Source organism: Helianthus annuus, chromosome 11, assembly GCF_002127325.2.
Source record: "Helianthus annuus cultivar XRQ/B chromosome 11, HanXRQr2.0-SUNRISE, whole genome shotgun sequence".
Classification (NCBI taxonomy): Eukaryota; Viridiplantae; Streptophyta; class Magnoliopsida; order Asterales; family Asteraceae; genus Helianthus; species Helianthus annuus.
The window spans coordinates 36,124,023-36,138,333 of NC_035443.2; the positions used below are offsets into that span (position 1 = coordinate 36,124,023).

At 34.5% G+C, this 14,311-nt stretch overlaps 1 long non-coding RNA gene across 50 annotated transcripts; it reads left to right on the plus strand.

The window, feature by feature from the left end:
* Window positions 1-175: 175 nt before the first annotated feature.
* On the plus strand, window positions 176-7,343 carry LOC110920583. Of its 50 annotated transcripts, XR_004872373.1 has the most exons (20): window positions 217-408; window positions 489-581; window positions 706-879; window positions 1,030-1,200; window positions 1,741-1,831; window positions 2,013-2,080; window positions 2,161-2,356; window positions 3,145-3,228; window positions 3,324-3,425; window positions 3,492-3,609; window positions 3,737-3,844; window positions 3,977-4,274; window positions 4,399-4,443; window positions 4,890-5,091; window positions 5,185-5,288; window positions 5,495-5,669; window positions 5,754-5,775; window positions 5,981-6,157; window positions 6,925-7,023; window positions 7,134-7,343. It is a non-coding gene; the product is annotated as an uncharacterized LOC110920583 (long non-coding RNA). The 50 variants fall into 50 exon arrangements; XR_002581777.2 differs by having other exon boundaries at window positions 2,161-3,228; window positions 3,966-4,274; window positions 5,185-5,669; XR_002581769.2 differs by lacking the exons at window positions 6,925-7,023; window positions 7,134-7,343 and adding an exon at window positions 3,013-3,056 and having other exon boundaries at window positions 2,161-2,882; window positions 3,966-4,274; window positions 5,185-5,669; window positions 5,981-6,377.
* The last annotated feature ends 6,968 nt before the right edge of the window (window positions 7,344-14,311 follow it).

The window sequence follows — 14,311 nt, forward strand, 5'->3', positions numbered from 1 at the left end:
TGAATACACGTTAAATCTATACTATTATAAAAAGGAGAAGTGATGGACAAAATGGTAATTTTATTTGCGTATAAATTTTAAAACATTATGTACAATAGAAAGAAGCCATTTTAAAGGGGCTAAAGGTGTAACTTTTCTAAAATTTTAAGACACCATGGGGGTGTTTTAGGGATTTGAACATGGAATAACAGTGCATTAACTTTTTAGACAATTGAATCGTTTCTCATTGAATATATAACCCTAATCACAGTTTCCTCTCATCTCTTCATCTTCATCACGACTGAATCCTCCATAACCCTAATATCCCTGTAAAGACTGCACACCAATTCATCACAACTCCGTCCACTGCCATACACCTCCGTCCACCGCCATGAGTTTTATCAATTGTGTACTTCGATCACGATTCAGGTACCAATCATCGCCTACCTGGTTTGTTTTTATTTTGTTTCTATGATTATTATAACGGTGTGATCATTAATCTGTTCCAGTTCTGGTGATCTACGCAGCCACCATCACACTTTGCCGTAAACCTTTGTTCGATGGAGCTTTCGGTCGTACCGTAACTACCATTGCGCCATCAGGTAACCAATTAATTCTAATAGATATGCACAACACATTCAATGACGTTGTTTACATCAGTTTTACTAAACTGAACTCATTCGATTAACATAAGTGTTCTTTGTAATCGGACAATTTGAAGTTTAGGTGTGCTCTGTGCTGATAAACATAACGCCACATGAAATTAGTTTGAATTCTGTGATATTCAACACACCTAGCAAGAATTTCAACGACTTAAAGCTCTAAATTGATTCACTAAGAATGGCACTGAAGAGTTCATTGATGATCGTGAATTAGCTCAACAGAAAGCTGAAGCAGCAGGTGCGTTTTTATTATATATACATATAGATTTTTCCACTTTTCAACTATTATATAAAAGAAAAATTTTGTATTGATTTCCCTCCCTTGTTTTGTAACCTTTGTTGTGACGATTGATGCCTATTACTGTGGTTTAATTTTGAAAAATAATAGTTATAACAAAGATACATTAGATTTGGTGTGTGAGTGTGAGGATCTGTTATTAAAGGAGTTTGGATTGTTGAAGAAGAACCCTTGATATAACATCCAGTGGGCGGTGGTCAAGCCTATCCGTGAGCCACATGTAGCTGTCCAGAAAGTTGTTTAGGGTAATCCTAATCCTAGGTATGTAATCATGTTATAATCAGAAAAAAAATGTAAAAATATTTTCATTCATTCTCTTTAGCTGGTGCATGGACCTTTAACAATCTCATAAAAACATGACAATATGGTCAATATAAGTGAGCTTGAAATAACCTGTTTGGTTTTTATACAGGAAACCCGAATCAAAGAACTATTTGAAAAAAATTGAAAAGCTAAGTGTAAAGTTTGATTCAATTGAAAGGCCGAATTTTGAAATGGATAATCCTGGTGAAAACATGTAAACTTTGCAAGCATTTTAACAAAAAACCCCGTTTTTAAAACCAACCCAACCCGAAACCCATTCCGACCTGGATCCGTTTCGACAAAACCCATTCTGACCTGAACTTGTTCCAACCCAAAGAAACGACCTGTTCCAACCTGAATCCGTTTTCACCCACCACCCGACTCGACCTGCCTATTTTGCCAGTATGATGTTATAATGCTTTGAACAAATTCGTATTATGATATTGTAAGAACTCGCTTCAGTCTTCAATTAAGCATGCATTTTATCTATTTTTTTAGGGGATAATTTACGAAGTATTATGTTCAGCCATATATTGAGCAGTCTGTTGTTGGTGGTTCTATGGCTGGAAATGGAGCTTTTGATGCAATTGTGAGTGATGGAACCCACACTTTTTTATGTTTAAGACGCGTTGTTTGTCACTGATGTTATTTAGGTATCTAGAATAAAGCCAAAAGTTACTATTGTTGTTGTTATTATTATTATTATTATTATTATTTGTAAATTGGATTCATATTTTGTATTTCCTTAATGTCGTTTCATATTGTATCAGGTTAGGCTGGCGAACAATACATACGCTTGGATAAGAAGAGTTTGTACAAGTATCACACACACTTCACTGTAATGGTCAGAGCTTATCTTTTATTTGGAGTATGTGGCTATGTGATGAAAATAACAGAATTCTTTCATTTGATTTTTAGACAGAAACAAGTGTCTTGATGTTACCATTTGTAAAAACTTGGATGGTTGAATTTTCCATCATCCTTAAAAATCCTGTACGATCTGAAGATCCAGATGATTGGAGCATTAGAATGGAGGTATTTTTTTAAACATTGTGCACCTAAGCTTCAAGAGGCCTGTGACTTTGATTCGCTCTTCCACGCTGCACTAACGACGGTAAAGGAGTGTTATTTTTTTTCATAACAAATGCCCCGCCGCAACGCGCGGGTCTCCCACTAGTACTATAAAAAGGAGAAGTGATGTACAATATTGTAATTTTACCATGTTTACAAGTTATAAAGCACCCTATACAAGGATGTGTAAGCCATTTTAGAGGGTTTCATCTAAAATTTTAAGACACCAAAGGGGTAAAAAGGGGATTTCAGCCTACATATTGATATTGAATGCTTCCGTTTCTAATGATTCATGTTCTGGTTCCTCATCTGCCATTATGAAAGAAAACCATAAGTCAGAAATCCTACCTTCATCGGCCGTGAAACCATCCATCATCTATCCGGCCACTTTTTCTGATTCCGATGGCTCTGCATATCGCCAAACGCCTCCTCCGCACCCGCGCCACAACCCCTGCCGTCGCGCTTTTCTCAGCCGTTGATCGGAGCTTTTCCTCCACCTCTTCCGATCTGATTCGCGCCACTCTCTTTCCCTGCGCATCAGTCCAAAGATCGCCGAATCCGTCAAACAGGTTCGACTTGTTTTTTGCGGTTTGATTTTTTTGGTCTCCGTCTCTTCTACTCTCTCTGGTGTGTGCCTGGTTTAAGGGGTTTGTTCCTCTCTATTTGCTGAAGATTTTTGATCGATTCTGTCTATTGTAGCAAGGATGCTGGTTACTTATTTTCATCTTTTTAGATTTCAACAAGTTTGTTCCTCATCAACACCTTGAATTGCATATATCGGTTCATCGTTTTATATGTTTGAAATTGAAACAAGTTCCTTTTCAATCGCAGGTTCTAGGTCTTGAAACTGAAATCAGAATGTTGAAATCGCTAATCTTCAGTCACTGGCTAGGCTTCGATGGGTGAGGTTGTGATGTATGTTTCTTGCTAATTAACGTCACATATAGTTGGTTTGGTATTTGTTTGGTTTGATTTGATTTGAATTGATAGATATGTGCTTTTTTTCTCAGTCACTCGGATTAAAATGCAGATTGGAGCATGGCACCTGACCAGAGTGTCGTTTAGTGTTGCTAGGACTGGTGAAAACGCGATACCATCACCAGCAGATTTACGTACGTCTGCCAATTTCTTGGCTAGATCACAATATTCATTTTGTTTTAACAATTGATTAACACCAGCCAGCCTCTCCGAAGCCGGAAAGCTTACATCCGAACGTGTCTGCGGCTGTAAATGGTGTCACTCTTGTTGGAACCCTATCCGACCAATTGTTCTTCGGGTGGCTCGGTGATAAACTGGGTAAGCAGAAGCTTTACGGCATCACACTTATGCTCATGTGTATTTGTTCTATCGCTTAGGGTTTGTTATTTGGTTGTTGCCCGAAATTGGTCATGAGTACGCTTTGTTTCTTTTGGTTTTGGCTCAGGTTCGGGATAGGTGGCGACTACCCCGCTTTCTGCCACCATCATGACCGCAAATTCGATGAAGATACTCAACCTGCAGGTTGGAAGGCTTTTGGAGTTTTGGGTCCTGGGTACGAGTGAAGCCCTTTAACCATACTTCTGTATATCAATTATAATTTATATCTGGCATTTTTTTTAAAATACATGGCAATGGTCTGAGCTGACCAGTTTTGGTGATTTGCCTTCACGAAGAGTTTTTGCAGTTGGTTCACATTTGTAATTGGACAATAAAACATATGCTTGGTGCAGTCTGGTTTAGGACTGAATGGATTCAGGTCAGTCCAGTTTTTGTTCTAATTTGGGTAAGAGGACCAAAAGATTAAACCATATATTATACATTTGACCTGTAGTTGTTACGTGAAAGATTATTACTATTACTATTACTATTACTATTATTTTGTGCAGGCTCTTATCCTGAAATACAATGATTTCAAGCAGCCGGGAGAGAGGTACCAATCATGGGCCCAGACATGTACAACAACTGTTTCACTTTCAATTGTGGTAAATTTTACATTCAATGGTTTCAACAACTGTTGTATCTACATTCAATAGTTAAATTGGGTATAGTATTTTTAGGCAAGAATGGTTTATCTGTTGTATGGTGAAGATGTTATCTGATGCACAGGTTACCCACGAGCTCCGGATCATCTGGATCTCATACTGGTTTCAGGTTCGTTCACCTTCTCTTCTTTGGTCCATTTCAAATAAAGGACGAGTTTTAACGCTGGAGAAAAAACTTGTTTCACATCAGAATGCTCGATCCAGTGAATACAAATTCTGACCCAACCTGATCAGTTGAGCTGGTTCTATGACGGGTTTGGGTCAAAATATGTGATATTTTTTATATGGGTCAGGTTGGGTTGACACGAAACACATTTTACGGTGCCTATCCGTGTCCCATCTAACCGGTTTTCACAAACTTTGCTTATTGAAACCATACTAATTAGATAATTGGGTATTGGAAATTTTGATTATCAAACAAATAAATGACCAAAAATGGCATTTTTGTGAAAATAGGTAATCTTGTGTGATAGGAGTAAATTTTTATAAAATTAGGTTAAAAGAAGGGGTAATTTTCCATGCGGACAGTAACTCAATACGCTTATTTCTATGCAGACCCACACCCATTAAATATTTAACCATGCCTGAAGGAAATATCGCGTTTTTTTAATTTTGGAATCGCGAGTGAGACACCTGAAGAAGCAAGATTTACAATAATTAGCCATGTGGTTTACATGGTGATCAATTGGGATTACGAAGCAATGGGCCGTGAGTTTTCCAAAACGTTTGAGGACTAGATGATGACATCCTCGATGAGGTGAAGCATTAGTTTTAGAAACGGAGATGACACGATTCTGCTATCTAAGTTGTACCCACTAGCTGAAAACGATGAATACAATTTGTATTGCAGTATTGCAAGATTGAGTTAGCAGGACTGCAATTCTAAACACCCAGTTTCTGAGATCATGGATGTTGCTGAAAGTTGCTCCTTAAATATAATCTTGTAAGCTTAAGGTCAGTGACCTTCCATATTTTTTTTTACATATGTAGCGTGACGTTAGCAAATCTAGCTTAAGCATTTTGATTTATTTTTTCATATATTTTTTACTCATTAGTTAGAAGGTCAAATGTTGATTGAATGTCTATTTTTTTTGCGTTCTCATGCATTACTGAATATTGACTGAAGCTTGCCATTTTAAATGACCTTCCATCTAAAATAGTCTGAAAGTGTGCAAACTCTCCATCATCATTAGTTTCTGTTTGCAAGAATGATAACGCAAATGCAGCTTTGTGGATTTGAGAAGCTAATAGTTATTCATCTTGAGCCATTCCATTCGACTTTGAGAGAGACTTGATATCTCGCTGAAGAGGCAGCAGTTGCTAAAATACTACCAGGTATCTTGAATCATTTGATAATCATTTTTATTAAAAATAAAAAATTGGTACAGTTTGACTATGGATTCGCAATTGATTTTGTAGGTGACCCCATTTGTATGCTCTGGTAATTTCTTTATCCTCTTTATATGAGTTTAAATATTAGGGGAGTGTTTGGGTGCATGTCTAATCTAACTATCGCGATGGAGTTGTCGATATTGTGTTTTGAGTGTTAAACATAAATGTGATTTTGATTAGCTAAAACCAAAATAATCGGATTCGAAGTGTGGATTTTCAAGATGCATATAGTTTAACAACTGTTCACATGGCAGCCAAAAAAGGTCACAAAGATGTGGTGATGTTACTGGTTGAGTTTGCTCCTGATCTGGAACACACGAGTGATTGAGAGTCGGATTTCGCTGCATATGGCAGTGGTTGGCGGCAACAAAGATGTGGTGGAGGTGCTGAACATAGACGAGCAAACTTGAATTCAACTTACTTCTTGATAGGTACATTGGCAACAACTGTTCTCTAAAACGCTGCCTATTTGTTCTATCATTGAGAATAAGCAGAATTACATGAGCACTTTAGAAGTTTAGGACATGAGCACTTAATAGTTGGCCAAAATCTTATGGATAATCAGCTTTTTATGTTGAGGTTTTTGTAAACCTACTGTTGTAATCCGTGTGAATATAAAACTGAAATCAAAAAATATCCCTTTTATGTTCATATTGTAAAACTATATTTACAAAAGCTATCATAATTTTAGAACAAATAATTATGTGAGAACAAATGCCAATTATTTATTATATATTTGTTACGATGATGGAATTATATGGGTTTACTTGTTTTTTCAAACCGAGCCGATACCATTTATTTTGAGTAATCGGTTACGAATGCTATAGAGCGTGCCAGTACCATAACGAATTGATACCGATCAAATTCCTGAATAACTAACCCACAAGACATGTCATAACTAACCCAACGTGAAACCCCTAATTCTTTTAAGTGATTCATAACCTAACATAAAACTAATGGAAATTATTTATTCCGCTGCAACGCGCGGGTTCCCCACTAGTTTTATGTTAAGTTAGGTTGTTATAATTATCTTACCCTCAAAGGGGCCATTTAAGTGTAAAAATGCCCCTTAATTTTTCGTAACAATTTTTTTTAATGTTTTTTGTATTACGCTACTCCTAAGTAACAATTTTTTTAATGTTTTTTGTATTACGCTACTCCTAAAAAATATTGTGTTACCCCTTCTCATATGGAATAGTTAAAGCAAAAGAGAGAGATCGGTTTTAAATTTATCATGTAGAGTTTTTTTCCGGTCGGCTTAAGGAGGTTTGCAACTGCCTGGGTAGAAGAAGTGAAGGTATTAGATGACCCACTTAATTTTGTTTTATCTGCCTTTTCATATAACTCCACTTACTAGTATTTTATTCGGATTCAATTATTAATTAATATTTGTTTTCCTTCTTGCAGCACTCTCTCGTAATCCGATGCATAAAAGACAAGATTTAATATTTTGAATCTATTAAGTTTTTTCTTTTTAAATTTTATTTACCGTATACCAATTTAATTCAACAATTGTGATTAGTTTTGGACTTTTAGGGTTGTTTGGTTCGCATAATGATTTGGATATGAAATTGGAATTTGTATAAGAATTAGAATTTCAAGGAATTTTATTTGAAATTTTAACATTCCATTTGGAATTGAAAATCGTTGGAATTAGAATCTCAAATCCATTTTTGTTGTGTTTGGTTGTTAAATTAATTGGAATCAATCACCCCGGCACCCACAACCACCAGTTCGGGTCGAAACAGTACGGGACGAAACAGTTTGTGTCGAAACGGTACGCGTCAAAACAGTTCGATTCAAAAAGGTACGGGTCGAAATGGTTCGCGTTGAAACCGCACGCGTCGAAACGGTTCGGATCGAAACGGTACGGGTTAAAACGGTGCGGGTCGAAACGGTTGAAGATTCCAATGAATTTACTTTAATTCCTTCACATATAGGAAAGATTTTGAATTCCTTTAGTTAAAGGAATTTGAAGGAATTCATGTCTAATTCCAATTCCAATTTTATTGTCAACCAAAGACATGAGGATTAGAATTGGAATTTCAATTCAATCAAATTCTGTTTATTCAAACATCTTAGGAGATGGAATTTGAATTTCAATTCCCTTACATTCCATTGAATTCCTGCGAATCAAACGCTCTTTTAGTTTCACATGATATTATGGATTATTTGACTACATTATTATCTTACTTAATTTATCTATTACTTTATAAAATTTAATATTTATTATTTATATAGTTATTTGTTATAGTGTCAAAAAGATATTTATGTTATGAATACAGATTATATATGTCCTGGTTTCTCTCATCTTCAGTTGTATTATTTTCTGTTACATCTTCCACTACTACATATGTACATGTATATAAAGATAGAGTTGAATAAATAACATGTACACTTCTCATATTTCTCTCATTTTCATATCACGTTATAGCACCTTAGCTCTATATCCACTCTAATTGTTGAAGATATCTCAAGTTCGGCTGTTGTTTTCATCTCCATTTGAGTTTCTGTTTCAACTAAAAATTCACCATACCAGTTAACAATCATTCACGTCTCCTGCCTTTATTTGGTAGATATACAATAGATTCACTAGAATCACAAATATCAACAATTTTTTTTTTTTTTGTGATTCTGTGTTAAATCATTGACGTAAAAACGAGATAGAATGATACATGCTATGTACAGATTATTACAGAGCACAACAGCGTGTATTTTCAGAAAAGAAAAAAATGTTTATCAAGGAAACTGGTCGAAAGATATATGCTCATTTGTTTATACGAAATTATACATAAACATCTTGATATTTTATATAATCTCTACTCTATACATATTATTACCCATCTTGTTTTTATTCAATAGATATATGCCATGTGCATCAACAAAGACATTTCTCTTGTAATCCTTGTTAATATATATATATATGATGTAAATTGTAAAACTGTTACACAAGATAGATGAAGCACCGAATCATAAAATAAGGTTTTATATGGAGTTCATACGTTTTTAGATTTGTACTTTAGGACCAACATCAACAAGCTTTTAGATCATTTTTTTAACAAGAAAAGGGGGGCTCTGCTCCGGTGGTTTCTACCACCATATATTACCTACTTACATGTGAATGCAAGATGAAGATCCCGTTTTGTCGTTGTTTCTGTGCCGGAACCCTAAGTCTTAGGTCGCTAATGAAAACCCATTGCCGGAGATTGTTAATTGCCAATGTCGTTTACCCTGTTCCAAACGGTTTGACATTTTTATACCCCCCATCGATCTCTGCTTTTCATGTTCTGTTTCTCCGGATAGTTTCCGGTAACCCGGTTATCGTTGCCGAACACTACCGATTTTTCCAGCGGCACCATATTCAACGGTGAATTCTCCGTGGTAGTTACAGTCTACACCGATTCAAATCAGAAATAAAAGGAGAGAGATGCGGATTTTGTTGTTGAAATTCTTCAAGTTATTATCTGATTTTCTTTTACTCAATCATTATTATATATTTTTTTTCTTCACTGTCAACGGCTCAGATTGCCTAATAAAATCCAACTAGTTGATGCCCCGCCCGTGTTGCGGGGCGATAGCCGAATAATTCTCAACCAATTAAAAAAACAGTATTATAGTTTTGTTAGGAAAAAAAAATAAAACGATGACAAGACCGTAGTTCTGAGCTCAGGTCAAAACTATAGTTTGTCAGGATTAATGAGCGAATGTTAGGCAGCTCCTTGACATGGAAAAAAATTTAATCCAGTCAACCAATTAAAAAACACTTTTATAGTTTTGCTAAAAAAAACTAAAACGATAGCAATACTGTAATTTGAAGTGAGGGCAAAGTTGTATTTGTTGACTTGGGTAAAATCGTAATTTGCCAAAAGTTAAAGTGATGGTAATGCTATAAATTTGAATCGGAGACAAAATCGTAATATAACTATGCACTAAAGATAAAATCGTAATTTTAAGCTGGGGACAAAACTATATTTTTAATTTAAACTCGGGCAAAATCAAAATTTTGAAATGATGGCAAAATCGTAATTTGAATTGGGGGGCGAAAGCATAGTTTTATTTTGAATCAGTCAAAAACATAAATTTAAACTTAATGCGAAATCATATTTTTTGAAAAGGGCGAAAATGCAAAGTCGTCATTTTTAGTTTGGGCAAAAGCAAAAATTTATTTTTAACCGGGGCCAAAATTGTAGTTGTAATATGGGGAAAATAATAATTTTGAACCGAGGGCAAAATCGTAATTTTGAGCGAGGGACAAAAACGTAATTTCTTTTGAAGTGGGGGCGAAAATATAATTTTATTTTAACCTAAGGACGAAATCGTAATTTTAAAGCGAATATAAAATTTTTAAACCGAGGGCAAAATCGTAATTTTGAGCGAGGGACAAAAACGTAATTTTATTTTGAAGTGGGGGCGAAAATATATTTTTATTTTAAATTAAGGACGAAATCGTAATTTTAAAGCGAATATAAAACAATAAAGCCGTTGGTCCAATAGGGAAGTGCCACACAGCTGTGTGGCAGTATTCCCCCAATCTTCCTTTTGTTATAGTAGAGAATGTTGGATTCAACTAGTTCTAGACCCTTCTATCCTTAATAGTATATTTAAGTTTTATTTTCTGGGGTTGAGATCCTGTACAAACAGTGCTAATTATAAGAACCGTAAGAACAGATCTGAACCATTGTTAATTTAAATCAAGGGTTGATATTGATTATAAATAAAACTCTTATAATTAAAAATTACTACTAACAAATTAGGGGTAATTTTGTAAAATTGCTAGTCATTTGACCATTTTCTATTAAATACAAATTCCACCAAGGTTTTTTAAACTAAAATAACTTTTATATACTTCATTATTTTTTTAAAAAATATATACCATAAAATCAAGTATTTTTTTATCTTTAATATGAGTACCATATTGCTATACCTTTTTGTATTTATAAAAGTGTTTTTTAAAAAAAAGTTAACAAAAGGTGTTTTATATTTGTGCTAATAAGGTGCTGATTATGTGTTAATTACAAAATAATACAAACAAACACCAAAAGTAGATATAATCAGCACATCTGGTGTGCTGATAATGGAGAACGATTGAAGATGTTGTGCTAATGTCGTTTATGTTGATAATGGAGAACGATTCGAGGACGATGTGCTGATAATGAAGAACGATTAATGATGTTGTGCTAATTATATAGTGTTGTGCTGATTATATTTTTTGTAATTATTTTTAATTAGTTATAAATAAATATGGTCAAAAAGTCTAAATTACCCCTAAACTAATTTTTTATTGATGGACACTTGTCAATTATGTATTGGTTCTTATGGTTCTTACAAACTTAAGTGTTTGTATTTGATCACATTCCTTATTTTCTGTGTGTTTTTTTAATAGCAATAGATATGTTTACATATATATTATTATTATATTATTAAACAATTAACAATATTAGTTGAGTATGAATTTTTTTTCTCGGGAACGATCTAGTTATGTGGGCACCAAAAGTTTCATAATTTCAATACATTTTAATTTAACTATATTATTAGTATGTCTGGTATATGATATAGGATACCTTCTATTTATGATTCAACTTTATTTAATATTGAACTAGTCAAATCAAGAAGTTTTTTTTTATAAATTCTATTCTGTATATAATTTATATATATGGTTGATAAGTCATCAGCAAATAAATTATATACATTTTGTTACATAGTAATGTTGAGAAAAAAACATTTTTTTTTCAAAGTTAGATTCTTAATTTTAAAGTTACGGATTTTTTTCTCATCCGTGTAGCTCGTCCTGGTTTACATTTTTTTTACAGACCCGTTTAAGAAACATGAATCTTTTATATCCAGATACCATGTCGAACTTGTCAAATCTTAAATTCACTGCACTTGAAATCTCGGGCAACAACTACCCTTCTTGGACTTTTGATGCTAAAACCCATCTGGAAGCAATGAGTCTGGGGGAGACAATCATTGATGGGAATAAAACGTCCCTTCAAGAAAAAGCTAAAGCTATGGCATTCATTCGCCTTCATCTTCACGAAGACCTAAAAAGGGAAAACCGTACTGTCGAGGACCCTCTCGAGTTATGGAAAAACATTCAAGAAAGATATGACCACCTGAAGTTGGTCTTACTCTCTAAAACTCGCTACAAGTGGGTTCATTTAAGGTTACGAGATCATAAGACTGTTAGTGAGTACAACTCTGCCTTTCTTCGCATCACCTCTAAGCTTAAATTATGTGGTGGACAAATCACCGACAAAGACATGATTGAGCAAACTATCTCAATGTTCCATTTATCAAACATGCTCCTGTCGCAGCAGTACAGGGAACGTAATTTTACAAAATATTCTGAGCTAATATCATGTTTGTTGGTCGCGGAACAAAACAACAAGCTCATATTACATAATCATTAAATGCGTGTTATGTGATGATTTTTTTAGACTATGTGTTTTTTCTTTGTTTGGATTTTATTTCAACTCTAGTGGTATTTTATGTTTTGAACTATTGTTATGGTTTCACTTAAAATCTTTGTGATGTTTGATTCATATTTGTGTGATGTGATTTTTTTATCATGCTCAAGCAAGTAGTTCTTTATATTAATTTATTTTATTATTTCCAGAGGAAATATGTTTACAAACTCCAATAAAGCTATCATTGGTGATGAATGTCTCGTAGATAGTGGTACTACCAACACTATTTTCAAACATAAGAAATTTTTCTCTGAGTTGTCTCCTGTAGAGACACTTGTTGGTACTATTTCTGGTGTATGTGATCTTATAGAAGGCTCTGGAAGAGTAAGCATCATATTACCATCGGGTACTAAACTAATCATAAATGATGCATTATACTCTAGTAAATCAAGACGAAATTTACTTAGTTTTAAAAGTATTCAACAAAATGGTTACCACCTCAAAACAACTTCCGCCAATAATAATGAATACTTACAAATTACTTCAAATGAAAATGGCAAAGATACCATTGTAGAAAAACTAAAAGCTTTATCCTCTGGATTATATTGTACTAATATTACTCCTATTGAATCATACATGGTGGTGAGTAACCAAAAAGTCCTAGATAAAGACACATTCACAATATGGCATGACCGACTAGGTCACCCTGGTAACATAATGATGAGGCGAATAATTAAAAGTGCAAATGGTCACCCTCTTAAGAACTTAAAAGTCTTGTTATCACAAGATGTATCATGTGCGGCATGCTCTCTAGGTAAACTCATTACTCGACCCTCACCAACAAAGTTGACACAAGAAAACCCCTCATTTTTGGAAAGAATCCAAGGGGATATTTGTGGGCCAATACATCCTCCTTGTGGTCCATTCCGCTATTTCTTAGTTTTAATTGATGCCTCATCGCGATGGTCACACGTGAGTCTTTTAGCTACCCGAAATGTAGCGTTTGCCCAACTAAAAGGGTTTTTTGAAAGTGCCCACCCTTAAGTATAAAGTTAGATGACATTATAATCTATTATATATAATAAATGAAAGTTATTTGGGCCACGTGTCAGTAGATGAGGGCTACCTTTGTTCCCTTTTCCCACCCAACAGTACCACACCCCTCTTTTTTCTATCTCATCCCTCATTTACTCATTTATTCTTCCCCACTTTCTCTCTCGCTCTGCTCTGTTCCGATCGATGTTCAGATCAACGCTCCGAATCAAGGTTAGATTATCAATAACTTCCATTCTATAAGTGTCAATTTTTGTTTTCATTGTTCACTCATTCGATCTTCATGCGTCTTTACTTATGGTTGTGCTTTGGCTAGGGTTCTGCTGGGAACTTGATGACGGAGATGATCGGAGGTTGTCGGCTCTGCGGCCTGCAGTTCTCTTGGTTAATTTTTGGTCAGGTTTGCTGTTCAATTTTGATGTTCACTTATCTAATTTTCATTTTATTTTTAGACTTATATGATTTTGAGGTCGATTGAATGGTTATGCTGTAATGGATTTGAGGTTTAGGGTTAGTTATGAATATATTTTTTCTTTTTTCCATCTTGAGTTTTAGGTTAGGGTTTGTTTTATTTTTAGGCTTCTATATGATTTTGAGGTCGATTGTTTGGTGACTTGCTATTGTTGTTTGCTATTGTTTGTTAATTAGGCTGTTGGCATCACCGACCGATTCCAACGACATCGAAAGGTTGTAGGACTATGAGGACCAACTCAAAGATTCAAATGACAAATATCAGGTGTTTGGTTTCATTTTTTCTATGTTTTACTTATTTTCGTATTATGAAATTTGTGAAATAAGGTAAAAATGGCCATTCTAATTATTTGTTAGATGTACAGATTCTACAGAATGTTTTTTGTTTGTTTCTTTGTTCTTTGATTATTTGTTAGATGTACAGATTCTACAGAATGTAGTTAAGAGCCGCACATAAATCTGACCAGTTATGGTTTCGGTAAGTATTGGTAAATTGTCTTTGATTTGTTATTGTTTATTCAGATGCTTGCATTGGTGTACCATGTGATTACGAGTAGATGGATTTTGATATGTTTGTAGTTTTTGTTTTTCACAATCTGTTTTGTTGGTTTATTTACCCATGTTTCATTCATAGATCTCTATAATCCATATTTA